This window comes from Furipterus horrens, unplaced genomic scaffold, assembly GCF_987537825.1.
Source record: "Furipterus horrens unplaced genomic scaffold, mFurHor1.1.pri manual_scaffold_3, whole genome shotgun sequence".
In the NCBI taxonomy this organism is placed as follows: domain Eukaryota; kingdom Metazoa; phylum Chordata; class Mammalia; order Chiroptera; family Furipteridae; genus Furipterus; species Furipterus horrens.
The window spans coordinates 106,152,046-106,178,637 of record NW_028327173.1 but is presented as its reverse complement, the minus strand read 5'-3'; the positions used below and the strand labels follow the sequence as shown (position 1 = coordinate 106,178,637).

The 26,592-nt window shown below is 46.5% G+C and overlaps 1 pseudogene; it reads left to right on the top strand.

The window, feature by feature from the left end:
- LOC150015675 (uncharacterized) lies at positions 1-9,558 on the top strand (annotated as a pseudogene).
- Positions 9,559-26,592: the final 17,034 nt, after the last annotated feature.

Below are 26,592 nucleotides of genomic sequence, written 5' to 3'. Positions count from 1 at the left end.
ATGTTCCTGCAGCCCTGCCCAGCCCCCGCTTCCCAAGGCTACTACTTGCAGAAGAAGAAGCAAAGCCCCTATAAACCCTATCCCAACTCCATTCGGCATTGGTGCCTTGTTAGAGACTTTGGTCTCAGTCCAGCAGCCAGCAATAAACCTTTTTGCTTACTTTATTCACTGCCTCAGACTGTTCAGTCTTGCCTGTGTAGCCACAACACTGTAGTACTTTCAAAGCGACGGTGGCTTTGTGTATTACTATAACATTTTGGCATTTCCTAGCCTGTTGCTTGAAAAGATAAAATACCTTAATATGTATGTCTGGTAGCAGAACTTTACTACTTGTACACAATTTCACTTAGAGTAACAATTATAACCTTTATATGAATAAGATAACTATATAAACAGTATATTCAAGTAATTTTTTATTTTCCTTTGTATGTACATTTTGTATGATTTGGGGGACAAAGGGAAGGTATCCTGTACCTTAAAAAGTTGACATGAGAGAGAAACACTGCAGTCATTTTTGAATTCAGATGCCAAAAGTTAGTCAAAAACAAATGTCAGATCTAACTCAACAAAAATTGTGTTCCCCAGTGTTATCACTCTGTATGCTGCCAGGGAGGCCAAAGCAAGGAATTATTTCCTTCAGTAAGGCTTTCACTACCTCCAAGGATTTCTCAGTTCCTAGTATAATAGGTTTCTACCCATCCTGAAAATGTGTCAACATAGACTAGCAAATATTTCTACCCCGGACCCTTGGCATCTGGGTAAAGTCTGTATGCCAGTCCTCAAGTGGACACTGCCCTTGGTATTGTTTCCCTTCTTTGTTTTGAGGGGGATCTGTCTTAGGGTTGTTCTTCTGGCACACAGCACATCTAGCAATTACTTTTCATATGGCTTTAGACATTCCAGGACTCGTGAGCCACAGTTTAATGTACGTGTAACAAGTCCCTTACATAGTGAGTGGCCCTATGCAAATGCTTCGTGACCGGCTCTACTAAATGTTCAGGAAGCATATAACTCCTTTCTCATTCTTTCTTCATCCTCTACCAGCTCCTTCTTCATCAAAACCCCAGCTCTCAGCTCTCTCTAAGTCTGCAGTCAAATATTCAGGGTCAAATTGTGACAAGTCTAGAACAGGTACCAAAGGCATTAAAAACATTCCATTAGCAGCCTCTTTTGCTGCTCGATCAGCCAGACTGTTTCCCCTCGCCACTTCATGTCCTCTTTCTGATGCCTGGGACAGAGCATAACTGCCACCTGTAAAGGTACCTGAACAGCTTCTAATAATTTTAAAATTTCTACTGCATGTTTACTCTCCTTTTATGAGAGATTAACTGTTCTTTTTCCTTCCAGATGAAACCATGTGACTGCAAAATTAGGAAAGCTTACCTTGAGTCAATATATACATCCACTTTCTTTCATGCAACAATTCCAGTGCCCTCATCAATGCAACCAGTTCAGCTTTCTGAGCAGAGGTTCCCAACAGCAAGGCCTTGGCCTCTACTACTCCTTCAAGAGTCACAACTGCATACTCAGCCTTCTTGTTTCCTTCATCCATATAACTGCTTCCATCTGCACAGAGTCCAGTCTGCCGCTTCTAGAGCACGGTCCTGTAAATCAATTCTGCTAGAATGAACTTCATCAATTATCTCAGCACAGTCATGTATTAGCGCAGCCAAGTCAGGTTCTAGAAGAGAGGCAGGATTTAATTTACTGTTTTCAGGGAGACATTGTGATGTTTAAGAAGCATGGCTTGGTACCTGCCAACTCTTCCAGCAGTGAGACACAAATTTCCCTTTTGTCCCAGGAGGTTCAATACTTGGTGGGGTGCATAAATGGTGATAGGCTGTCCCAAGGAAGATTTTTAGCTTCCTGTAAGAGCTTGCAGGTGGTTGGCACAGCTCTCAAGCCACCTGGCCATCCCTGGACAGTGTGATCTAGTTTCCTTGACAAATAAGCGATAGGTTGTGAAACATCACTAAGCATTTGGGTGAGAAGGCCTAAAGCAATGCCCTGCCTTTCATGGAGGTGTAACAGAGGGCTTTAGTAGGTTTGGAAGACCGAAGGCTATTGTAGAAGCCAGGTGCGCCTTCAGGGACTCCAAAGCCTGGGTGCACTCCTTCGTCCATTCTAAAGGGATACACTCTAGTCCTTTCAGAGGTTTTCCAGTTTAACAGATCTGATTTACAAAATGGTGTACAGTATGTATATGCCTAGTAATATCCAGTGGGCTGCCCCTCTGGCCCTACTCCCACTGGAAGTTTTTGCAAAGGGTATTGCTCTGCCCTGGTAGGGGCTTTTCCTCCACTGAATTTGGTTCCCTGAAGAGTTCGAGACCAGTTCAGGCTCACTTTCCCCAGTTTCCTTAGCCAAGTAAGGAGGAAGGTCTCCCAGGCCTGGAGGGGCCATTGGAACCCACACCATGCTTGTCGCGGCCATAATATCTAGATCTTCCTGCTCCTTTTCCTCTGAGCTTTTGCTGTCTGTCACAGGCAAATATGCTTCTCTCTGGACCATTAACTTATTTCCCTTTAATCCTGCATCTTTATTATGTAAACTCATAAAAAATTCTACGTAAGGCATTTCATCCAACTTCCCTGATCTTTGACAGAACAACTCTAATTGTAGTATAGTATAGTAGTTCAGAGATCCATTCAGTGGCCAGTGCTCTCCTGAGTCTAGATTATACATAAGCCAAACAGTGTTACAATTTTTTTTTAAAAAAAGCATTTTCTTTTTAATCATAGCTTTGTAAGCATAGGTCAACCAATCAGCCAAAATTTACCCCAAAGGGCTGCTCCCTGGAACAGAGGCTTTCCCCCACATTCTACCAGACAGAGTGCTATAATATCACAGAAACTAGACAGAGCTCTCTAAACCAAACGGCACCTTATAGCACCTAAAACCAGGAGACATTTTTTTACCTAACAATCTTAGTCATGACCCGGGGTTGTAACCTGAACCAGAAAGCACAGTGATTCAATCAAAACCAGTCAATGATGAAGATGATGGGAGGTGGTGAGAGTCGAAGGAGGAGAGTCCCCAAGTGAAATCACTTGGCAGCTGCTAGGGAATCTCCAAATCCACACCCCGAGGCCTCCCAGTCCAGGCAGCCAATGGGACTCCCCGCCAAATACCCAGACTTACTGGAGAGTCTCAAAGTCTGTCCCTGCGGAGTCGCCAAAATATGAAACCGGAAAAGCCAGTGTCTGTGCTGCCTGTCACTACCAGACCCAATACACAGAGACAGGGTGCTTTATTGGTGCTTTATTCAGATTGTAAGAAATGCTCACAATAAATCACCAGGACACAGGACTTCAGCAGCAAAGCAAGGTTTATCCATGAGTCTGCAGAGTCAGGCACACCACCAGCTAGGAGCATGTGCTCCCGAAGCAGACAAAGAAAACTGGTTTCATACTAATGCAATTAGGTCCCCTCCCTAACACAATTAGCTCCCCCTCCCCTCTCCTTCTCCCCCATTTCCCCATTACTGGTTAATACAGGTTCACAATCTAACACAATTAACTACTCATCTCAGGGTGTGATTAACTTACTTGCAAAGTTATCTAGCTACATCTTCCCATTTCTCTGTGTTTGGTGATAACAATCTTCCTCCTTTTGACCCCAGAGATATGTGTGAGGAGCCCCTTTTCCATGATTCACCTGTTTATTATCTCCTACTGGTTTGAGAGTCACTGGCTTGCTTCTTTATCCCTAACAAGATGGACTGAAATCTGAGAAGACAGTGGGTTTGTACCCTAACAGACCATCTTAAATTCCAGTATAAATGGGCTGTTTTTGTAAGGAGATGAGTAGAGAAGGGGTTTGGAATTCAGGGAGAAGATTAATCGGATAAAATCTGCAGCATTCTTTCATCTGTGCCCTGTGTGGTGGTCTTTGTGTCCTGGGTGGTGGTCACCCTGGAGTACAATGGCTCAGATACCATCCTGATTGCTTGCAATCCTCCTGAGGCACAAAGATAGAACTGCTTATGGTCACCTGGAGTCAAGGTGGGTCATATCTCCAGTTCCTGAAACAATAGCTTTTTTACATACATTGATTACTAAGCTTATTAACTGTTACTTGAAACTAAAATTTTCCAACATTTGAGTCCCCCATCATTTTTGCTGCTTGATCAACCTATGCTTATAAACCTATGACTAAAAGGAAGTGTTTTTTATCATAATACTGTTTGGCTTATGTATTGTATAATCTAGATGCAGGAGAGCACTGACCACTGAATGAGTCTTTCATTACTATACTATACTGCAGTTAGAGTTGTTTTGTCAAAGATCAGGGAAATTTGATGAAATGCCTTACATAGAATCTTTTATGGGTTTACATAATAAAGATGCAGGACTAAAGGGAAATGTTAATGTCCAGTTAATATCCAGAGAAAGGGGAATTTGCCTGTGACAGATAGCAGAAGCTCAGAGGAGAGGAACCAGGAAGATCTAGATATTATTGCTGCTGTGAGCATGGTCAGGATTCCCAGGGGCCCTCCATCCCTAGGGGACCTTCCTCCTTACTTGGCTGAGGAAACTGGGGAAAGTGAGCCAGAACTGGTCTCACTATCTCAAACCCTTCAGGGAACCAAATCCAGTGGAGGTAAAGCCCCTACCAGGGCAGGGCAACACCCTTTGTGAAGACTTCCAGTGGGAGTAGGGCCAGAGGGCAGCCTGCTGAATATTACTGGGCACATACTCTGTTTTCTACATCATATCTGTTAAACTGGAAAAGCTCAAACCCTTCTTATAGGAATGATCCTACTAAAATGTCTGATTTGGTTGCATCAATTTTTGCCACCTACCATCCCAGTTGGGCAGACATACAAGCCTTACTAAATATTTTGCTTACAGGGGATGAACAGAGACTGGTATTGGATCAGGCAGATGGAGAAGCTCGGAGGCTGCACCAAGAATATCCAGATGGGGCTCTCAACCTTACTAAGGCAATACTTTTAATGGAGCCCAACTGGGACACTAATGGGAATGGCCTTCCTTTCTTAGAGGATTATAAGAGGTGTGTCATTGAGGGAATGAAGTGGGGGGACAAACTGTAGACTTTTTGATTGATACTGGAGCGGCATATTCCACAGTCAATAGGCCTCTAATTGAGTCCTCGCAGCAGGCTGTAACTTTAACCGGAATTTCTGGACCCCCTGAAAGCCAATTTTTTCTTGAAACCATTGGAATGTACCATGTGGGATAGCTTTAACTCATAACTTCTTATATATTCCTGAGTGTCTGATACCTCTTCTAGGAAGGGACTTGCTGTCAAAACTCTGCTCCCAGATCACTCTTTCTCCATAGGAACCACAGCTTCACCTACAGGTCCCTCTGGAGCATGCATGACAATTCCTCATGAGACGGTGTGGGAAGCAGAAAGAAGCATCCTTGGCCAGAAGAAATCAAGAACCGGTCTATCACCATTTATGCACCCCACCAAGTGTTGAGCCTGCTAGAGCATAAGGGAAATTTGTGGCTCACTGCTGGAAGAAGGAGCAAGTACCAAACAATTCTTCTTGACAATCCCAATGTCTCCTTCAAAACTATAAATAAATTAAATCCTGCCTCCCTTCTCCTGGAGCCTGCCTCAGTTGCACTACTATAGGACTGTGCTGAGATAATTGACGAAGTTTATTCTAGCAGAATTGATTTACAGGCCCATCCTCTAGAAGGGGCAGACTGGACTTTATATGCAGATGGAAGCAGTTTTATGAACAAAGGAAACAGAAAGGCTGGTTACACAGTTATGACTCTTGAAGGACTAGTAGAGGCCAAGGCCTTGCTACTGGGAACCTCTGCTCAGAAAGCTGAACTAATTGCATCAATGAGGGAACTGAAATTGTCACACAAAAGGAGAGTGAATGTGTATACTGACTCAAGGTATGCTTTCCTAATTTTGCATGCACATGGGTCAGTCTGGAAGGAAAGAAGACTATTAACCTCCAATAAACAGGAGATTAAGCATGCAGTAGAAATTTTAGAGTTGCTAGAAGCTGTTCAGGTACCTTTACAGGTGGCAGTTATGCACTGTCCCAGGCATCAGAAAGAGGACATGAAGTGGCGAGGGGAAACAGTCTGGCTGATCAAGCAGCAAAAGAGGCTGCTAAAGGAACATTTATAATGCCTTTGGTACCTGTTCTAGACTTGTCACAATTTGACCCTGTATATTTGACTGCAGACTTAGAGAGAGCTGAGAGCTGGGGTTTTGATGAAGAAGGAGCTGGTAGAGGATGAAGAAAGAATGAGAAAGGAGTTATATGCTTCCTGAACATTTAGTAGAGCCAGTCATGAAGCATTTGCATAGGGCTACTCACTATGTAAGGGACTTGTTACATGTACATTAAACTGTGGCTCACGAGTCCTGGAATGTCTAAAGCCATATGAAAAGTAATTGCTAGATGTGCTGTGTGCCAGAAGAACAACACCAAGACAGATCCCCCTCAAAACAAAGAAGAGAAACAATACCAAGGGCAGTGTCCACTTGAGGACTGGCATACAGACTTTACCCAGATGCCAAGGATCCAAGGATGGAAATATTTGCTAGTCTATGTTGACACGTTTTCAGGATGGGTAGAAGCATATCCTACTAGAACTGAGAAATCCTCAGAGGTACTGAAACACTTACTGGAGGAAGTAATTCCTCACTTTGGCCTACTCGGCAGCTTCCAGAGTGATAATGTAACAGAACCCCTGGGCTGCTCCGATTGAAACAGAACCCGCAGGCTGTTTAGTTACGGGCCCAATTGCCCGCCACCAGTACTAGAGTTTAGTGAAAAGAAAAAGAACTGTTTATTTAACAGTTAAATAGATTTAGATTATTTGCGGATTTCTGCTGTTGAGTCTTATGTTCTTTAAAACACCCACAAACACATAGTTCTGCCTCCCCCTACCAAACTAGGCCAGTCTTAGAAAAGTCAGAAACACCGTTTCCCTACTTCCTAGGCACAGTTCAGTTTTACCAATAGCTGTCAATCACTCAATTCTGGTTGGGAAGGTCCTTTCTGCGCCGTGGTGTCCTCCAGCTTTTAATGCAGAACCACGTGGATTCTCAGCCTCCTTGTAAACTGCCTTCTTCCTGCAAATCGTGTGGATCTCCTCTCCTCAAAACTGCATGGCAAGAGCCTCTTAAAGCAGCCTGGAGAGCCCTCTCAAAATCGCATGGAGAACTCAGCTTCTTTAATCTGCATGGAGACCTAGCTTCTCAAAACCGCATGGAGAAGGCCCCTTCACCAAGCCGCATGGACGGAGTGAGAGGGAGTGAGAGAGAGAGAGAGAGAGAGAGAGAGAGAGAGAGAGAGAGAGAGAGAGAGAGAGAGAGAGAGAGAGAGAGAGAGAGAGAGAGAGCAATCTGGAGAGCCCCCTCCTCCAAACCACATGGAGGAAGAGCCTTGAACCAGAGAGTGAGTGAGAGAGCGAAACAGCGAGAGCACGCCAGAGCTAAAATGTCCGCAGCTGCTTATATATCCCTGACTGCATCCTCTGATGCAGTGGGTGTTGCAACCAGTTCTGACCATTCACAGAATCCTACGCAGGCTCTGTAGGCTCCTTCCGTACCATCCCACAGTTCAAGACTCCTCCCATCTTCTTGGGCCTCGGAAGTATCAAAGCCATTTTGCATAACAAAGACACTAGCAACTAGCCCCAGGCATGCAAAAGGGTCTTAAAAGATGCTTCCTTTTCCCCATCCCCCAGCCGCAAACTCTGGGGTTTGTTTTGGGACACCCCTGTTTCTGTAACAATAATGGACCTGCTTTTGTTTCAGAAATTATATGGAAGGTTAGTAAATGTTAGGAATCAAGTGGAGACTCCACATGGCATGGAGACCTCACGCTTCTGGAAAGGTAGAGAAGATGAATCACATCTTGACGAAAAACATAGCCAAGCTGTGTCAAGAAGCTCATCTCCATTGGGACAAAGCTTTACCTATTGCCCTGCTCAGGATTAGGGTGGCTCCTCAAAGTGGAATTCCACTGAGTCCTTATGAAATTGTGTACAGGTGGTATGGGCGATCATTTCAGGCTATGATTGGGGTCAAGAAGTGAAGGTAAAGAAATACATACAACATTTAAGTCAGACCTTAGCTGTAATTAATGACCTTGCTTGTATTAGAGGCCTCTCCCCTACAGGTTCACTACATTTCTTTGAGCCTGGAGATAAGGTGCTACTCAAGACCTGGAAGGCAGGATCTCCAGAGAGCCAACTAGAAGAGAGGTGGACCAGACCTTGGGATGTACTTCTCACCACCCCAACTGTAGTGAAACTGATAGGAATAAAACCTTGGCTGCATCACACCCAAGTAAAGAAAGCACTGGAAGGACAACAGCAAGAAGACCTGAAAGTCATCTTTTGAAAACAATGACTTATGTTCTTTTCATTACTTTTCATTTAACCCCACGTTGCAGGCCAATTATCCCTTTCAAACAAGATGAAAATGTTTGGGTCTATTTAGCAAAAAATGTTCTAAATATTTCTGACTTTTGTCTTGCAGAAGGAACTTACGTTGAATAATCTTTCACTTCGTGTCTTGTAGATGTTTGTACTCCCGTGTAAAGCCTTCAAAATTATACTGTGTTTGAGCATGTCAATAAGGAAATGACCTACTCCAGTACCTATATTTGGGGACCTGCGGTAACTCTAAAGGACAGGAAAATGTTTTCCTTAAAAGTTGCTAATGTAGCCCCAGCTAGAGAGTGTGCAACTTTGTCAACTGTTACTAAAAACTGTTCTGTGCTTTCAGCAGATGTGAAGATGAATTGCACCACCACCACTAATGTATCTTATGATTTTGTCACATTAAGTTGCCTGCAGGATGGTTTCTAATATGGGGAAGGACTGCTTATTTCTATGTTCCAGAAAACAGTTCCAGGGAACCATGCTCTCTGGGCAGACTGACGGTGTTCATGCCTCAGAAGCCCCACCCCACCCGAGCTCAACGGGAACTCTCCCTTGCACCTGATTGTAACAGCGATTTGCACCTTTTTAGCCCCGCTGATATGTGCCTTTAACTATATTTGTAATGCCAGCCATGGTAACCTATTTGAAGATAGAAATAAGTTGATTGGCCTGTGCTATGGAAAAAGCTTTGAATGCCACCTCACAAACCATCAGTGCCATTAGTCAAGAATTCGAACAAGTTAGGGAAGCAATATTAGAGAATTGCGCTGCTATAGACTACCTCCTTCTAAGACATAATCATGGGTGTGAACAATTGAAAGGACTCTGCTGTTTCAACCTGACTGATAATTCACAGCTCATAGAGCATAAAATAAAGCAAGTAAATGAGGTACTATCCAACATAAAACAAAGGGAGGGATTCTTTGGTATTGATTTGTCTAAACTAATCTCCTCATTGCCTAGTATCACTGGTCTTAGAGAGGCATTTGTTGTTGTTGTTGTTTTCATTTTTTTCAGTATCGTAGCTTGTTGCTGCTTACAATGCACCCCCTTAAGTAGATCTGCAATTCAGTGTATTTCTAAGCCTCCTACCAGACAGTTTAATGCTAAGAAACGTGCTCAACAGCAAAATGAGCACTTCCATATGAAACTGATCTCATAGAAATAAGATAGTTTAAACTAACAGTGGGGAAATGATGGGGGACTCAAATGTTGGAAAATTTTAGTTTCGGTTAACAGCTAATAAGCGTAGCAATCAATGTATGTAAAAAGCTGTTGTTTCAGGAACTGGAGGTATGACCCACCTGACTCCAGGAGACCATAAGCAGTTGCACCTTTGGGCCTCAGGAGGACTGCAGGCAATTCAAGACGGTATCTGAGCCATTGTGTTCCAGGGTGACCATCCATCGCCCAGGACACAAAGACCACCTCCTAGGACACAGATGAAAGAATGTTACAGCTTTTATCTGATTAACTTTTCGATTAACTTTTTCCCTGAATTCCAAACTCCTTACCTACACTTTTCTTCTTATAAAAAGGGTCCATTTAAAATGTAATTTAAGATGGTCTGTTAGGGTACAAACCCGCTGTCTTCTGAAATCACTGACCGTCTGAATAAAACACCCATAAAGATTCAATCCTCGTCTCTGTTTATTGGGTCTGGTGACAGGCAGCATGAACACCATCTTTTCTGGTTTCAGTTATATACCACCTCGGCTAGTGTGATTCAGTCAGTTGGAGTGTTGTCCCATACACCAAAAGGTTGGGAGTTTGATTCCTGGTCAGAACACATACCTAGATTGGGAGTTAGACCCTAGTTGTGTTACAGAACCCCTGGGCTGCTCCAGTTGAAAACAAACCACGGGCTCTTTAGTTAGGGGCCCGATTGCCCGCCGCCAAAATTATAACTCTCAATACCAGAGTTTGGTGAAAAGAAAAAGAATTGTTTATTTAACAGTTATACAGATTTAGTTATTTGCAGATTTCTGTTGTTAAGTCTTATGCTCTTTAAAACACCCACAAACACATATCCTTGCCTCCCCCCCTTCCAAACCAGGCTAGTTTTAGGAAAGTCAGAGAAACTGTTTCCCTACTTTCCCAACACAGTTCAGCTTTACCAGCAGCTGCCAACCATTCAATCTGATCGGGGAGGTCCTTTCTGTGCTGTGGTGCCCTCCAGCTCTCAATGCAGGACCGCCTGGATTCTCAGCCTCCTTGCAAACTGCCTTCTTCCTGCAAAACCGCGTGGATCTTCTCTCCTTCTCAAAACTGCATGGCGAGAGCCTCTTAAAGCAGCCTGGAGACCCCTTCTCCAAGCCACATGGAGAAGGCCCCTTCACCAAGCCACGTGGAGGGAGCACACACGAAAGAGCGAGAGCGCGCGAGTGAGAGAGTCAGAGCGCCAGAGCGAGAGCCAGAGAGAGAGTCCCAGAGTGAGAGCACGAGAGAGAGCCAGAGAGAGTCTCAGAGCGAGAGTCTGAGAGAGTCTGAGTCAGAGCGCCAGAGCGAGAGCCAGAGTGCCAGTGAGTCTGAGCTAAAATGTCTGCAGCTGCTTATATATCCCTGACTGCGTCATCTGACGCAGTGGGCATTGCAAACAGTTCTGACCATTCACAGAACCTTACATAGGCTCTGTGTGCTTTCCATACCGTCCCCTGGTTCAAGACTCCTCCCATCTGCCTGAGGCTTTGGATGCATTAAAGCCATTTGCATAAGAAAGACAGTAGCCACCAGCCTCAGGCATGTGGAAGCATTTGAAAAGCTGCTTACTTCTCCCCATCCCCCAGCAGCAAACTCTGGGGATTTTTGGACTCCCCTGTTTCTGTAACAGTTGGGGTGAGTATGGAAGGCAACCAATTGGTATTTCTGTCTTGCATCCATGTTTTCTCTCTCTCCCTTCTTCTGTCTCTAAAATCAATAAACATCAAAAAGAGAAGAAGGAAGAGGATGTGAGAAATGCTCACAATAAAAACCAGGACACAGGACTTGAGCAGCAAAGTGAGGCATTTATTCCCAAGTCTGCAGAGTCGGGTGCACCTCCAGCCAGGAGAATGTGCGTGTAAAGTAGGCAAAGAAAACTGGTTTTATACTAATGCCATTAGCTCCCCCTCCCCTCTCTCCTTCTCCCCCATTTCTCCATTACTGGTTAATCCAGGTTCACAATCTAACACGATTAACTACTTAACTCAGGGTGTGATTAACTAAGGGTAATCTAGCTATAGGTCTATCTCCAACTTACTTGCAAAGTTATCTAGCTACATCTTCCCATTTCTCTGTGTTTGGTGACAATAATCTTCCTCCTTTTGATCCCAGAGATATGTGTGAGGAGCTGCAGAATGTCATTTCCTCGCCTCTTTTCCATGATTCCCCTGTTAATTATCTCCTAGTGGTTTGAGAGTCACTGGCTTGCTTCTTTATCCCTAACAGAGGAGGAGGAGGAGAAGTTGTTATATGCATGGGGTGAGACTACCCACCACTGAAACTGGAAAAGTCTGTGTTCTTGCTGCCTGTCACTACCAAAACCAATAAGTAGAGAAAGGATTGACTCTTCTATTTTTAAAGATTGTATTTATTTATTTTTAGAGAGGGGAAGGGAGGAAGACAGAGAGGGAGAGAAACATCAATAGGTTGCCTCTCAAATGCCCCCAACTGGACATGGCCAGCAAACCCAGGCATGTGACCTGACTGGGAATCAAACTGGCTTCAAAAACTGTCTTAACATTTCATGTCAAGCCGACCTTTTTATAAGGAGAAGAATGGATAGGTAAGGTGTTTGGAAAAAAAGGTTAACTGGATAACAGTTGCAGTCCAGCTGTGATTTTCGTAGTACTTTATCTGTTGATTAACAATTCTTTATATGAATTCCCTTCCTGGAACACAATGGTTCAGATACCATCTCCAGCACTTGCAGGCCCGTGGGACACAAAGGTTGACTTGCTTGTTGACCTCCTGGAGTCAAGTAGGTCATGCATTCCAGTTCCTGGAACAACAGCTTTCCACAGGCATTAATCACTTAAGCAAACTCTGACTCCAAAAAACCTCCGCTGCCTTGCGGCATACCTCTTCAGGGGAAAGGCTAGGGGAGTAAACCCCGACAGAAAATCTGGAGCCGGAGTCCCTAAGGCGGTTTGACGTTGTAGTCAACACCGGCAACTCCTGCGGCACACCTGAAGCCAAGCTGTATTGACTCCGTCTTTCCCTTGGACCCTTCAGCTGCGAAGAGAGGGGGGGTCTGCTGCATGGGCAACAGCAGACCCTCCATATCACCCTGCCCAGGCTCTGTAGCTTCAGCTTCACTGGAGAGGACACTCCAGCGTCATCGCAAGATGTCGATTCAACATGGGAGGAGACAGATACCGTGTCACTCCCGAGTCGGACTGTTACAGAACCCCTGGGCTGCTCCAGTTGAAAACAAACCCACGGGCTCTTTAGTTAGGGGCCCGATTGCCCGCCGCCAAAATTATAACTCTCAATACCAGAGTTTGGTGAAAAGAAAAAGAATTGTTTATTTAACAGTTATATAGATTTAGTTATTTGCAGATTTCTGTTGTTAAGTCTTATGCTCTTTAAAATACCCACAAACACATATCCTTGCCTCCCCCACTTCCAAACCAGGCTAGTTTTAGGGAAGTCAGAGAAACTGTTTCCCTACTTTCCCAACACAGTTCAGCTTTACCAGCAGCTGTCAATCATTCAATCTGATTGGGGAGGTCCTTTCTGTGCTGTGGTGCCCTCCAGCTCTCAATGCAGGACCACCTGGATTCTCAGCCTCCTTGCAAACTGTCTTCTTCCTGCAAACCGTGTGGATCTTCTCTCCTTCTCAAAACTGCATGGCAAGAGCCTCTTAAAGCAGCCTGGAGACCCCTTCTCCAAGCCACATGGAGAAGGCCCCTTCACCAAGCCACATGGAGGGAGCACACGAGAGAGCGAGAGCGAGAGAGCCCGAGAGCTAGAGTGAGAGCCCGAGTCAGAGAGCGAGAGTGTCTCAGAGAGAGAGCACGAGCAAGAGCCAGAGAGCCAGAGCGAGAGCCAGAGCGCCAGTGAGAGCCAGAGCCCGAACGAGAGCTTGAGAGAGTCTGAGAGAGTCTCAGAGGGAGCATCTGAGAGAGTTCGAGTCAGAGCGCCAGAGCGAGAGCGCGAGCCAGAGAGCGAGAGTCCCAGAGTGAGAGCACGAGCCAGAGCCAGAGAGAGTCCGAGCGCCAGAGAGAGTCTGAGTCTAAAATGTCTGCAGCTCCTTATATATCCCTGACTGCGTCATCTGACGCAGTGGGCGTTGCAAACAGTTCTGACCATTCACAGACCCTTACGTAGGCTCTGTGTGCTTTCCATACCGTCCCCTGGTTCAAGACTCCTCCCATCTGCCTGAGGCTTTGGATGCATTAAAGCCATTTGCATAAGAAAGACAGTAGCCACCAGCCTCAGGCATGTGGAAGCATTTGAAAAGCTGCTTACTTCTCCCCATCCCCCAGCAGCAAACTCTGGGGATTTTTGGACTCCCCTGTTTCTGTAACAGTTTCCCCCCGTTCAGACTAAGACCCTTTATAATCTTATAAAGGACAATGGGCGAAGGTCTCATGCTCCTCTAACTGCTTCCTGCTGAACGTGGTCGTTGTCCTACCTACCCTTGGGTCTAGAAATCCCTAATAAGAGTGGGGATGTAGGGGAGGGTGCCCTTCCCACATGGGGAAGAATCTTGCAGAGTCCAGGTCAGTTGGCTATTCCTGGGTAGCAGCATGCTTGGTTTCCAAGGGCTGGTACTGCTGGACAAGCTGGCATTCTTGTCATATTCTGAGGGCAACAGATTTGGCAACAGGGTTAAAAAAAACAATTCAACCTATAACTACTATATACAAAAGGCAGGGATTAATTTTTCAATGTCCCACGTTAGGAAAAAGAAATGGCTTCTTTGGAGGAAGGTGTGCAGGGCACATCACACCTGTCCAAAGCCCTTTTGCCCACTATACTTAGCTTGGGCTGAGGGGTATAAATTTTGGATTTCCCCCCTCTCAGACCTCTGTGCCCTTTCTGTCCAAGCCATTAGGACAGAAAAGAAACCAGTTTTAAAGTGAAGCCTGCAGACCACCCCATACTTCACCAACTCAGCCACTTAGTTCAGCCAAACCGTTGAGTCTCAGGAGGTGGCAATGCAGATGGGCTTCTTAAGTGAGGCCTATATGTACAGATAATTACTCAGGTAGAGATCATAGGCTTATGCCCTATGAAAACAGAAAGAACATGCATGTTAATTTACACAACACAGTTCACAAACCAGTCTCTTAATCTGAGAGACTGTCTTATTGGGAAACCTCCAGTTGCAAGGCATTTGACATTCTTCTTCCCTGTAAATAAAGCATCCTTGATAATATCACAGACTTGGTTTAACTTTCAAATGAAAAACAAACTTTATAGACAGCTGCACTGAGCATTGCAATTTTCCTTAAGTCACGATTTTTCTCCTTAAGATTACCCTCCTTGCCAGTAAAGGGACTGCATTAAGTCCAATTTTAATTTACCCTGTTCATTTGCATAAACACAACAAGAGCAGTGATTGATCACATATGATCTTTAAGTCTACTATGCTGGAACTTACACAAGGAACCTTCATGTTGACTTTAGTCTGCCCATCAGGGCAACAGAAGCTGAGCCACACACCTGCCATTCAGCCTTGCCTGCAAACACCTGCTTTCCCAAGTCCTTTGGGTTTTCCATTGTGCCTTAAGGTTCTTTCTATCCATCCTTCAGGAAAGCAACCTTCGTTCCTTCCCTGGAAAGACTGCCATGAACCGCACAACCAACCAAGGTGTCAGGCCTTTTTCCTTCTGGGCTTTCCTTAGCTTCAAAAGTCAAGTCCAGTTCCTCAGGGCTTTCTGGTAACAACCAGAGCCTAAGCATGCCTCCTTCAGGCATGTCATTCCAGTCAAAGTCTTGGTTAACAATACCTTTATTAACAACTGGTCTTTTTAGTTTTATGCAAAGAAACCTAATGTAATTACTTACTCCTTTAAATTGCCAAATTCTGGAGGGATCAGGTAAGGAGAAAAATACACAGTGTGAAGGAAAATCCTTGTCCTTCTAATATTCCCAAGATTGCATTTCCATGCCTTATACTTTCTTTTGTTCACTTTCCTACATGTGAAGTTTTCTTAACTTTCTCTGGGAAACCTCAATTTTCCTTTCAGATTATATGGCCAGTACCAATACAGAGAATTCCAGACCCTTCCTAGGCCTCAGAGAATTCTAGACCTTACATAGGTCTCCAATGGCTAATGCCAAACCAATACAGGGAATTCCAAATGACCTTTCATAGGTCCCCAATGGCTAAATGCCAACACAGGGAATTCCAAACGACCTTTCATAGGTCCCCAATGGCTAAATGCCAACACAGGGAATTCCAAACGACCTTTCATAGGTCCCCAATGGCTAAATGCCAACACAGGGAATTCCAAACGACCTTTCATAGGTCCCAAGGCTAAATGCCAACACAGGGAATTCCAAATGACCTTTCATAGGTCCCAAGGCTAAATGCCAACACAGGGAATTCCAAATGACCTTTCATAGGTCCCAAGGCTGAATGCCAACACAGAGAATTCCAAATGACCTTTCATAGGTCCCCAATGGCTAAATGCCAATACAGAGGTACAGTAACCATACAATTAGACCACAAGTAGTTGAGGTTTCCCTTTTCCCAGGTTTAAAAACTTTCACATCCTTTCTATATGTTTACCCATTCAGATTTAACCATAACCCATTTCCAATTCTTTTCCACACTGTAAAGGACTCTACCCAAACTCAGTATTTGGCAGCTAAAATTCCCTAGATTTGCAAGCACATGCCTAAAGCAAAAGAAACACTTTTAATCTGTGTTTCAGTTCACTGTCCTTTTTTTCGAAAGAGTAATTTCAAATCTTCTTCCGGAGTGCAGGTCCAACTTTCCCTTTTGGTGTCAGTCACAGCAGCAGGGTCTGTGTCCTCCTTAGGCGGTGCTCGTTTTACCCGTGTGTGGTGTATCCAGGACTTGATTCCTACCAGCTTCAGCGAAGAATGTGTTGTTAGCAAAACATCATAGGGACCAGTCCATTGTTCAGCCAGCTGCTGTTCGGGACCTTGCGTCTTTCAGTTCTTCAGTAAGACTCTGTCCCCAGGTCTGAATGGGTGCAAGGGTTCTCATTTCTACTTCCCTTCTTACGATCTGGACACTCATTCTTCCAATGGCCCTTCTTTCTGCAATAGGCACACTGGTCCTTGCCCAATGGCTCTTTCCTCCTCTCTTTAGGGTCCTGTTTCTTCCTTTGGCCTCTCCAGCCTGTTTTAAAGAACATCAGGTCCTGTCTTCTCTTTTCTACTCCCCTTGCATGGTAAACTTTAAATGCGATGTCCACTAACTGAGAGGGGCTCATTCCTAATACCCCATCTATACGCTGGAGTTTCCGTCTAATATCTGGGGCACTCTGCCCAATAAATGTCATGTTCACCATTCTTAAGTTCTCTTGTGCCTGTGGATCAACATCAGTGTACTTTCTATAGGCTTGATAGATCCTCTCTAAGAACTCAGAAGGATCCTCATCTGGTTTTTGCTGAATAGTCTGTACCATAGTCAGGCTTTTTGGCTTGGGTACCCCTTTTCTAAGTCCTTCCAATATACACTTCCTGTAGTGTTTCAAAGGAACTAAGCCTCCACCATTTGGGTCCCAGTTAGGCTCTGTCCAAGGAATTGCCACAGTTGGGTCGGGGGTCCCATGGGGATCCTCTCCATGGAGACGCTGAGCCTCTTCATTAGCCTTACTTGTAACCAGTCGCTTCTCATCCCCAGTTAGCAGAATATTTAGGAGAGCCTGTACATCTGCCCAGTTCGGGTTATGAGTGGCAAAAATGGAGGCAACAAGCTCTGCCATTTTCTGAGGATCTTCCCTATATGAGGGGTTAGAATTCTTCCAATTTAGCAAATCTGAAGTGGAAAACGGAGTATGGGCCCAATAGTAGCCAGAGGGCTGGCCTTGCTGATTTATTCCACCTATTGGGTACTGCCGTAGAGGGAATTGGCTTGCTCCGAATTGGGAGGTCCCCTGACTATACTGAGTTCCTTGGCGGGTTCTGGCGGGGGAGACCCTCTCCTTCTCCTGTAAGGATGGAGTCATTGACTTTGTAGTCACTTCAGAGGCTGGCTCCAAAAAGGGTGGCGCGAGAGAAGTCCCTTGAGTTTGCAAAAGGGCGGGCACCACGGAAGCCACTTCCATCTCTGGAGGTGGTGTGGTGGAAGCAACCTCCACCTGCAGAGGGCGCTGCGCCACAGGAACCGCCGCCCCGGAAGCCTGGGCCTCCTGCAGAGGAGGTGGAGCCACTGCTGCGGAAGCTATGGCCTCCTGAACCGCCCCCACCTGTGCCTGGCTTGGTACCAAATTAGGGCCTTTGTCTCCGGGATTTAGAGAATTAAAGAGGGCTACTTCCTCATTCTCCCTTTCTTCCGGCGTTTGACTCTCAGGAAAAGGCTTTGAGACCTCTTTTTTCCTCTGCACCATTATTTGGGCCTCCATTTCTGCTAAGGTCTTATTATGCAACTCTACAAATGCATTTAGATAATAAACATCTTCCCAATTTCCTGATTGCAGACAGTACCCCTTTAATTGATTAATCACATGGTAATTCAGAGAACCATTCACAGGCCACCTTTTCTTACCACCCAGAACATACTCAGGCCAAACAGTATTACAATAATAAATTAATATTTTCTTAGTCATAGGATAACGACAGTACATAGCCCAATTTTCCAAAATTCTCTCCAGTGGGCTGCCATCAGGGACTTGCCCAGAACTGCTTCCATTAACCCAGACATATATGCTAATGGCTATAACCAAAACAATCCCAAGGACTAGAAAACATATATACCACTCCGGCATCCATAATTCTATTACTTCCAGGAATTCTCCTAATCGGACAAACAAATCTAGTATCCACGATGCCATTATTTTAGAAATACACAGAAATAAGTTTTAGCAAACAATCTTACTTCTCTAATCCCTTCTCAGTTCTATTTTCTTTTCACCACACTGGCGTGCTTAGGCGGTTGGCGCCCTCAGAAGGTGTCTCCCAAGGGGGTCGACCTGCCACGGGCAATTATTAATGTCCCACCTGGGGTGCCAAATTGTTACAGAACCCCTGGGCTGCTCCAGTTGAAAACAAACCACGGGCTCTTTAGTTAGGGGCCCGATTGCCCGCCGCCAAAATTATAACTCTCAATACCAGAGTTTGGTGAAAAGAAAAAGAATTGTTTATTTAACAGTTATATAGATTTAGTTATTTGCAGATTTCTGTTGTTAAGTCTTATGCTCTTTAAAATACCCACAAACACATATCCTTGCCTCCCCCACTTCCAAACCAGGCTAGTTTTAGGGAAGTCAGAGAAACTGTTTCCCTACTTTCCCAACACAGTTCAGCTTTACCAGCAGCTGTCAATCATTCAATCCTGATTGGGGAGGTCCTTTCTGTGCTGTGGTGCCCTCCAGCTCTCAATGCAGGACCACCTGGATTCTCAGCCTCCTTGCAAACTGTCTTCTTCCTGCAAACCGTGTGGATCTTCTCTCCTTCTCAAAACTGCATGGCAAGAGCCTCTTAAAGCAGCCTGGAGACCCCTTCTCCAAGCCACATGGAGAAGGCCCCTTCACCAAGCCACATGGAGGGAGCACACGAGAGAGCGAGAGCGAGAGAGCCCGAGAGCTAGAGTGAGAGCCCGAGTCAGAGAGCGAGAGTGTCTCAGAGAGAGAGCACGAGCAAGAGCCAGAGAGCCAGAGCGAGAGCCAGAGCGCCAGTGAGAGCCAGAGCCCGAACGAGAGCTTGAGAGAGTCTGAGAGAGTCTCAGAGGGAGCATCTGAGAGAGTTCGAGTCAGAGCGCCAGAGCGAGAGCGCGAGCCAGAGAGCGAGAGTCCCAGAGTGAGAGCACGAGCCAGAGCCAGAGAGAGTCCGAGCGCCAGAGAGAGTCTGAGTCTAAAATGTCTGCAGCTCCTTATATATCCCTGACTGCGTCATCTGACGCAGTGGGCGTTGCAAACAGTTCTGACCATTCACAGACCCTTACGTAGGCTCTGTGTGCTTTCCATACCGTCCCCTGGTTCAAGACTCCTCCCATCTGCCTGAGGCTTTGGATGCATTAAAGCCATTTGCATAAGAAAGACAGTAGCCACCAGCCTCAGGCATGTGGAAGCATTTGAAAAGCTGCTTACTTCTCCCCATCCCCCAGCAGCAAACTCTGGGGATTTTTGGACTCCCCTGTTTCTGTAACAGGACTGCACAGCCATTCTCGGCGGTGCAGATAGACTCTTAAGAAGCTACACCATCGTCTCTCGAGACAGACGGCTGCCAACACGACAATCACTTAAGCTTATCAACTATAGCTGAAGCTACAACCTTTAACTCTTGAGCTCCCCTATCATCATGACCTGCCCAGTTAGGAATTTATGATAAGATTACCCTGGGAGGTAACTTCCCATAGAATTTCTGTTTTCTTTCATACCCTGTAAGTCCAGAGGAGTCCCTGCACTCCAACTTAAGACAGGACTGAATAGCCTAGAAGCACTCCCTGCCAGGTAGTGGGGAGATGACACAACCCTTCCCTCTCCCCATCACCACCACTGTCCCCACCTATTCCCTGAGGCCAATCTATGTCCCACCCCCACCCTACCCCAGCAGCCTCAAAGACTCCTGCCTCCTGCCTCATCCTAAGACAAAGTGCTGCTTCAGGACCTCTGTAAGCCCTGACATTTTTATTTTTGACAGCTTCACCCCCACATCAATGCAAACATAATAAATTATTTAAAATCTGCTGTAAAAATTTTGAAAGGATATTTATAATTTGCTCTTGCAACTGAAACAGGCTCGTTAGCTAGAAAAAGTGGAAGAGGGAAACTGAGACAGATAGCTAAACAGCCAAGCAGTTTACAGCCATCTTGTAAATACTAAAATCCTATCTTTCCTAACCACGGACACTTAAGAGTAAATGATTTACATTTCTCCTCCCCAACCAGGGGGTAAATAGTTTAAATATCCCTACTCAGAGAGATAGATAGCAGAAATCCAGTTAGGGCCATTTGTCAACCACACCCAAGGCAGATGAAGTTAAGGGAATACAGTAAATCTCATTTTGGCTCATCAGCATATAGCTGATAAATAGTCTATTGAGATTCTTCCCTAAGACCTCCTCTAAACTCCCAACATTTAAAACACTCACAACAAAGGACCCAGCATGCATTCCCCATCCCAGGAGCACACACTTGCCTTTCCCTTCTCCAACTTTTTCCTTCACAAAGTGAGCATCTACTTAACCCACGAGACTTGCAACTAGGGCAGCAATGGGTAGTGGCAGCTCATCCCGGGCTTATCCTTGAACCTGTCACCAAGGCCTACTTTTCTCTCCAGTGAGCTGACAACCCCTCCACCTTGGCTCACATCTTTCCCATAACATTTATAGGGAGCCAAAGCAGCCTCGCCTGGGTTCTCTCCTGTTGCTTCTGCTATCCTAGGCCCTTCCTTGTTTCACTGTCCCCAGCTTTAATAAACATACTCTCAAAGTCATCCAGACTTGTGATGTGAAATATTACCTGTGCGAAGTCAAGAACCCACACGCTAGCCCTGGCTGGCGTGGCTCAGTGGTTTGGGCATCGTCCCATGAAAGAAAGGGTGGTCAGTTCAAGTCCCAGTCAACAATGCACTGTCTTTCCCTTCCCTCTAAAAATAAATTTAAACATCTTTTTTAAAAAATTAAAAAAATCCTGGCTAGTGTAGTTCAGTGGAATTGATGTCAGCCTGTGAACCAAAATATCGCTGGTTTGATTCCCAGTCAGGGTGTTACAGAAACAGGGGAGTCCAAAAATCCCCAGAGTTTGCAGATGGGGGATGGGGAGAAGGAAGCAGCTTTCAGAATGCCTCCACATGCCTGAGGCTGGTGGCTAGTGTCTTTCTTATGCAAAATGGCTTGGATGCTTCCAAGGCTTCAGGTAGATGGGAGGAGTCTTGAACCAGGGGATGGTATGGAAAAAGCAGACAGAGCCTATGTAAGGTTCTGTGAATGGTCAGAACTGTTTGCAACACCCACTGCGTCAGAGTGACGCAATCATGGATATATAAGCAGCTGCGGACATTTTAGCTCTCTCTCACTCTCCTGAGCTCCCTCCATGTGGCTTGGAGGAGGGGGCCTCCAGGCTGCTTTAAGAAGAGGCTCTCGCCATGCGGTTTTGAGAAGGAGAGGAGATCCATGCAATTTGCAGGAAGAAGGCAATTTACAAGGAGGCTAAGAATCCAGGTGGTTCTGCATTGAGAGCTGGAGGGCACCACGGCACAGAAAGGACCTCTCCAATCAGATGTGAGTGATTGGCAGCTGCTGGTAAAGCGGAACTGTTTGGAAAGTAGGGAAATGGTGTTTCTGACCTTCCTAAGACTGGCCAGGTTTGGTAGTTTTAAAGAACATAAGACTTAACAGCAGAAATCTGCAAATAATCTAAATCTATATAACTGTTAAATAAACAATTCTTTTTCTTTTCATTAAACTCTGGTATTGAGAGTTATAATTCTGGCGGGGGGCAATCGGACCCCTAACTAAAAAGCCCGCGGGTTTTGTTTTCAATTGGAGCAGCCCAGGGTTTCCGTAACAAGGGCACATGCCTGGGCTGCAGGCCAGGTCCCCAGTTGAGGCCACGTGAGAGGCAACCGATTGATGTATCTCTCCCACATTGATGTTTCTCTCCTTCACTTTCTCCTCCCTTCCCCTGTCTCTAAAAATAAATAAAATCTTAAAATAAATAAGACTTCCAGCCAAGATGGAGCTGTAGGTAGACACACTTCGCCTCCCCACACAAACATAAAAAGGGCTGTAACAGAACCCACGAGTTGCCTCGATTGAAACAGAACCCACGAGCTGTTCAGTTATTAGGGGCCTGATTGCCCGCTGCCGGAAGCATAACTCTCATACCAGAGTTTGGTGAAAAGGAAAAGACTTGTTTATTTAAAGGTTAAACAAATTTAGTCTACTGGCAGATTTCTGCCGTTGAGTCTTATTTTCTTTAAAACGCCCACAAACACATAGTTCTGCCTCCCCCTGCCAAACCAGAGGCAGAGAAACTCCACTTGGTCCGTGCTGATTTCTGAGGTATCCAGGTACTCACTGCACCCAGCCACTCGCTTGCCCCAGAGCCTCAGCCAGCGCCTGTGCCACTAGGTGGAGCCAAAGCCCACGACAACAGATAGGCTGAGCCCATTCTCCACCTCCCCACTCCGCAGACGCCTGAGTTTAAGAGGATGGTGGGCTCTGGGGGAGAGAGGCTGAATCTGGATCCTACCGGGGGCCCTGGGAAGGAGATGAGAGAGACAGCCCCAGCCCTAGCCCAGGATGGCTTTATTCGACCTACAAAAAGGTCTGTCTTGTCTGTCCTAGTAGTAAAGGTTAATGGCCCCAGAGCGGACCCAGACAGTCACGAACTCCCATTTATCAGATGAGGAGCCGGAGGCCCTGCGAGAGGGTGAAAGGGAGACAGGACAGCGCTGAGGCAAGAGCCGGCGCCACTCAGGGTACCCAGGCCCTGACAGTGGGGAGTGCGCACATGAAGAAGCTGCCGCCTCCAGAAAGAGCGATCCCCGCAGCGGGCACTGCCGGGATACACACCTGACCCCCAGCGCCGAGTCTGACGTCCCCTCCAATACCTGCAGGGGCGGGGCGGGACGGAAGTCCGGACTTGGGAACACTTGAGCCGGTAACCGTGGTGGAAAGGCGTCTTCACTCTTGGGCTGCAAATGGAGGCCGAGGCGGGGTGGGCTCGGGCCCTGAAGCTTGGAGCTTGCTGGGGTTTTCGGATTAGCTGAGACTGAGGGGGCGTGACCAAGGGTGGGGCTGAGAGCCCTAAAGACCTGGAAACAACGCTTGGAGAATGGGCACAGATTCGGCTCAGTTGAAGTATGTTCCTTGGAGTTCAGGGCCTGAACTGCAGAGCTGATCCTGCATCTGGCGTAAGCATCAGCCCTAGGCACAGGTGTGCTGCGGGAGACAGGCTCCAGACTCCCTCCGTTTCCCCAGCCCTGAATCCAGGACTCTGGCCTGCCGCACCCACCCCGTGCTCTCACTGACCTCACACCAGAGGAACCATACCCTCTGCAATCCTGCCCACCCCCACTCACCAACAGCCTTGTTCCCCTCTACCTTCATCTTTCCCACGTGGCCACCTGGATGCTATGAGTGCAGTATTCATCCCACAGACATGTACCCAGCACCAGCCATGTGCCAAGACATCGCGATGGGTACCAGAGAGAGCTGGAAGTAAAACAGAAATGGTCACTGCCGCTACCCAGTTTTCACATCAAACTGTAGGACAAACAGGGAGAGAGAGAGAGACAGAATTTGAGGAAACTGATAAGTTGTCCCCTTGCCGGAGATGTGAGTGAGCAATGTTTGGCTTAAACAGTGGGGTAAGGAGGTTTGCAGAAATGTCTTGGGGTTAAAGGTCATTGCACCTGTAAAAACTAAAAATGGTCAATTACTGTGAATGTCAAGAAGAGAAATTGACCTCTTGTTGCCTTTCCACTGTAGCAGGGTGCTGCCTCGAGAAAACCAATATGCAAATGCCAACCCACAGGTGAGTTCTATTTGGAAAGAAGGGAAATAAATTCGTTGTTTGACTCTTATCAAAGAATCAACCATAAGTTTTCCTTAAATGGCAAACTTCCTTTGAAATCTAAAGGAAGAAATTACCTCTCTGGATACACCAAGTTAACCACGTGTTCTCAGGACAATACATCCAGGGTCCACTAGAGGGCAGCAGAAAGATGGCGATGCAAGAAGAGACTCGGTTAATTACCACCCACCCCAGAGGGTGTGAGAAGCCTAATACAAACAATACCAATAACAGTTCACATCTTTTGAATGGTTACTCTAGGCTGAAATCCTCCTAAGTGCTTTATAAAAAATTACCTCATGTGATCCTCCCACCAACCCTATGAGGTAGATACAATTGTATTAACCCCATTCTACAGATGAGGAAACAAAAGTTGAGTAACTTGCCTAAGGTCACACAACCAGTAACAAGTCAATCCCAGATATGAATGTGTGTCCCTCTGTAGAAGGAAGGTAGAGTGTGGTGGCCTTATGTGTGAAAACTGTTAACTGAGACATTGGGTAGAAAGTGCTCGGCCTCCCTCTCCTCCCTTATCCCTGACCTTCCAGGATTTCATAGGGTCTGCTACCCAAAAAGAGGGGGTGTGCCCTGGCTGGTGTGGCTCAGTTGGATGAGCATCAGTCCACAAAGCAAAAGGTCGCTGGTTCAATTCCTGGTCAGGGCACATGCCTGGGTTGCGGGCCAGGTTCCCAGTTGGGGGCTTGAGAAAGGCTGAACCGCCTTTCTGCTGCCCCTCATGCTGTGGCCAGGGTGCATGTAGGTGGCACAATGCCATGGGGGAGAAGGCAACAGGACCTCCTCCGTGCCCAGCTCTCTATTCGCCTTGCCAAGGCCGCCCACATCTGCCAACTCTCTGGGGGCTCTCAGCCCTGGCCTTGGCAAGGTGAGTCCCCTCCACCCCAGTGCCTATAGACACAGGCACTATGCGGTCTTCAGCCTTTCCTGTGCCCCATGAGAGCTGGGAGGAGTGGACAGGGCTTGAGCCAGTACTGGTGGCAGATGCTGGAAGCCGGTAACTTCACTGCCCAAAACAATGCCTGCGTTCTTTCTCCTAATCAGCAGCCCTTCACTGAGCACTGCTGTGTGCCAAACCCGGCTGTAAGGGTCAAAGTTAGCAATGAATTCAGTGATGAACTGAAAGATATTTAACAACCGACTCTGGGATGCAGTGAAAAGCCCTGGTCTATGGCACTTGCCCATTTCTGTGGTGTCAGTATTTCTTCCTATAAATTCGGTCATCAGCTCTCACTTGCCAGTACAAGCCAGCTACAGCCCCACACTGGTAATTGAATGTGGTCCATCACCTCAAAACTACACTCTCTAAGGAAGACAGGCCTATTTGGGATGGGGTCATTGGTGGCAGACAGAGGAACACACTGGGGCCATGGAAAACGTGAGGAAGCCCTGACCCTACCCAGAAATTCAGGGAAGGCTTCCTGGAGGAGAAGGACACTTCACAGAGAAACTAAAGAAAGAGTAAGGGTGTCCCAGAGAGCAAGTGGAGAATGTGCCAGGCTGTAGAGAACACAGGAAAGACCAGGAGAGGAGGAAGCACTTGGTATGGGCCAAACGCCAAACATCAGACTCAGTCTGGCTGAGGGGAAGACTGGGTTCCAGTGCAGTTTCTGCTGTTGATGCTTCTGTCACTTGAGGCAAGTCCCCTCCCTTCTCCAGGTTTCTCCCTCTGTCAAATTGGGGTCTTGAGCCACATGGTTTCCAGGCCTGTTGGTGTTTTAGAGCCACCAGGCTACTATGAAAGTGCCTTGTGAGTATATAAAGCTCATGGTGGGAGTCTGGCCCATAGCAGACCCTCCACAACCAAGTCTTCACTTCTCTCCCCTCTCCCTTTCACCCAGATCCCTAGTGATCCCCAAAACTTCTAGTTCAGCAGCTCAAAAGAGCTGTAATTATAGTCATTTATAGAATAGTGTACCACCTCCTAATTACCAAGCCAAGCAATTCCAATTACATGTTTAAGGAAACATCTCAGGAGCCCCTCCCCGCAAGGCCAGCCTGTCAGCAGCAGCCCCCAGGCCAAGCAGAATGTCATGGGGTGGCTGCTGCTGGACCTCCCTCTGTGGCCTCCTTGCTGCCAGGCAGGCAGGAGACCGGGGTTCAGAGACCCACCCTGGAGTGGGCACAGAGTGAAGGGAGGCAAGGGAAGTGCCTCAAGAAGAGAGGCTTGAGACCCGGGGAGGCAGGAGGCTGCCATTCACACAGCAGGTGTGCTGGGTCAGTCAGCACAAGTCAGAGCTTTGCAGCCAAAGAAAGGGACTGTTTACTGTTTAGGACTCAATGTCACCCCCACCGCCAAACCCTAGCTATATGCAGATTCTCCTCATATCTAACACTGCCCACTGCAAAAATCCCCTCAGCTATGGCCCCGCATCCTGCAGAGAGGTCATCCAGCCCTGCCTCACACATTTCCTGGGACAGGAAACTCGGGACCCCAAGAAGAAGCCTGTTATCTTTGGGGGCTCCATTTACGAGAAGGCTCTTCCTCAAACCAAGAGAAACCTCCCTCTGTAATTCCCCTGTCCTGGGAACAC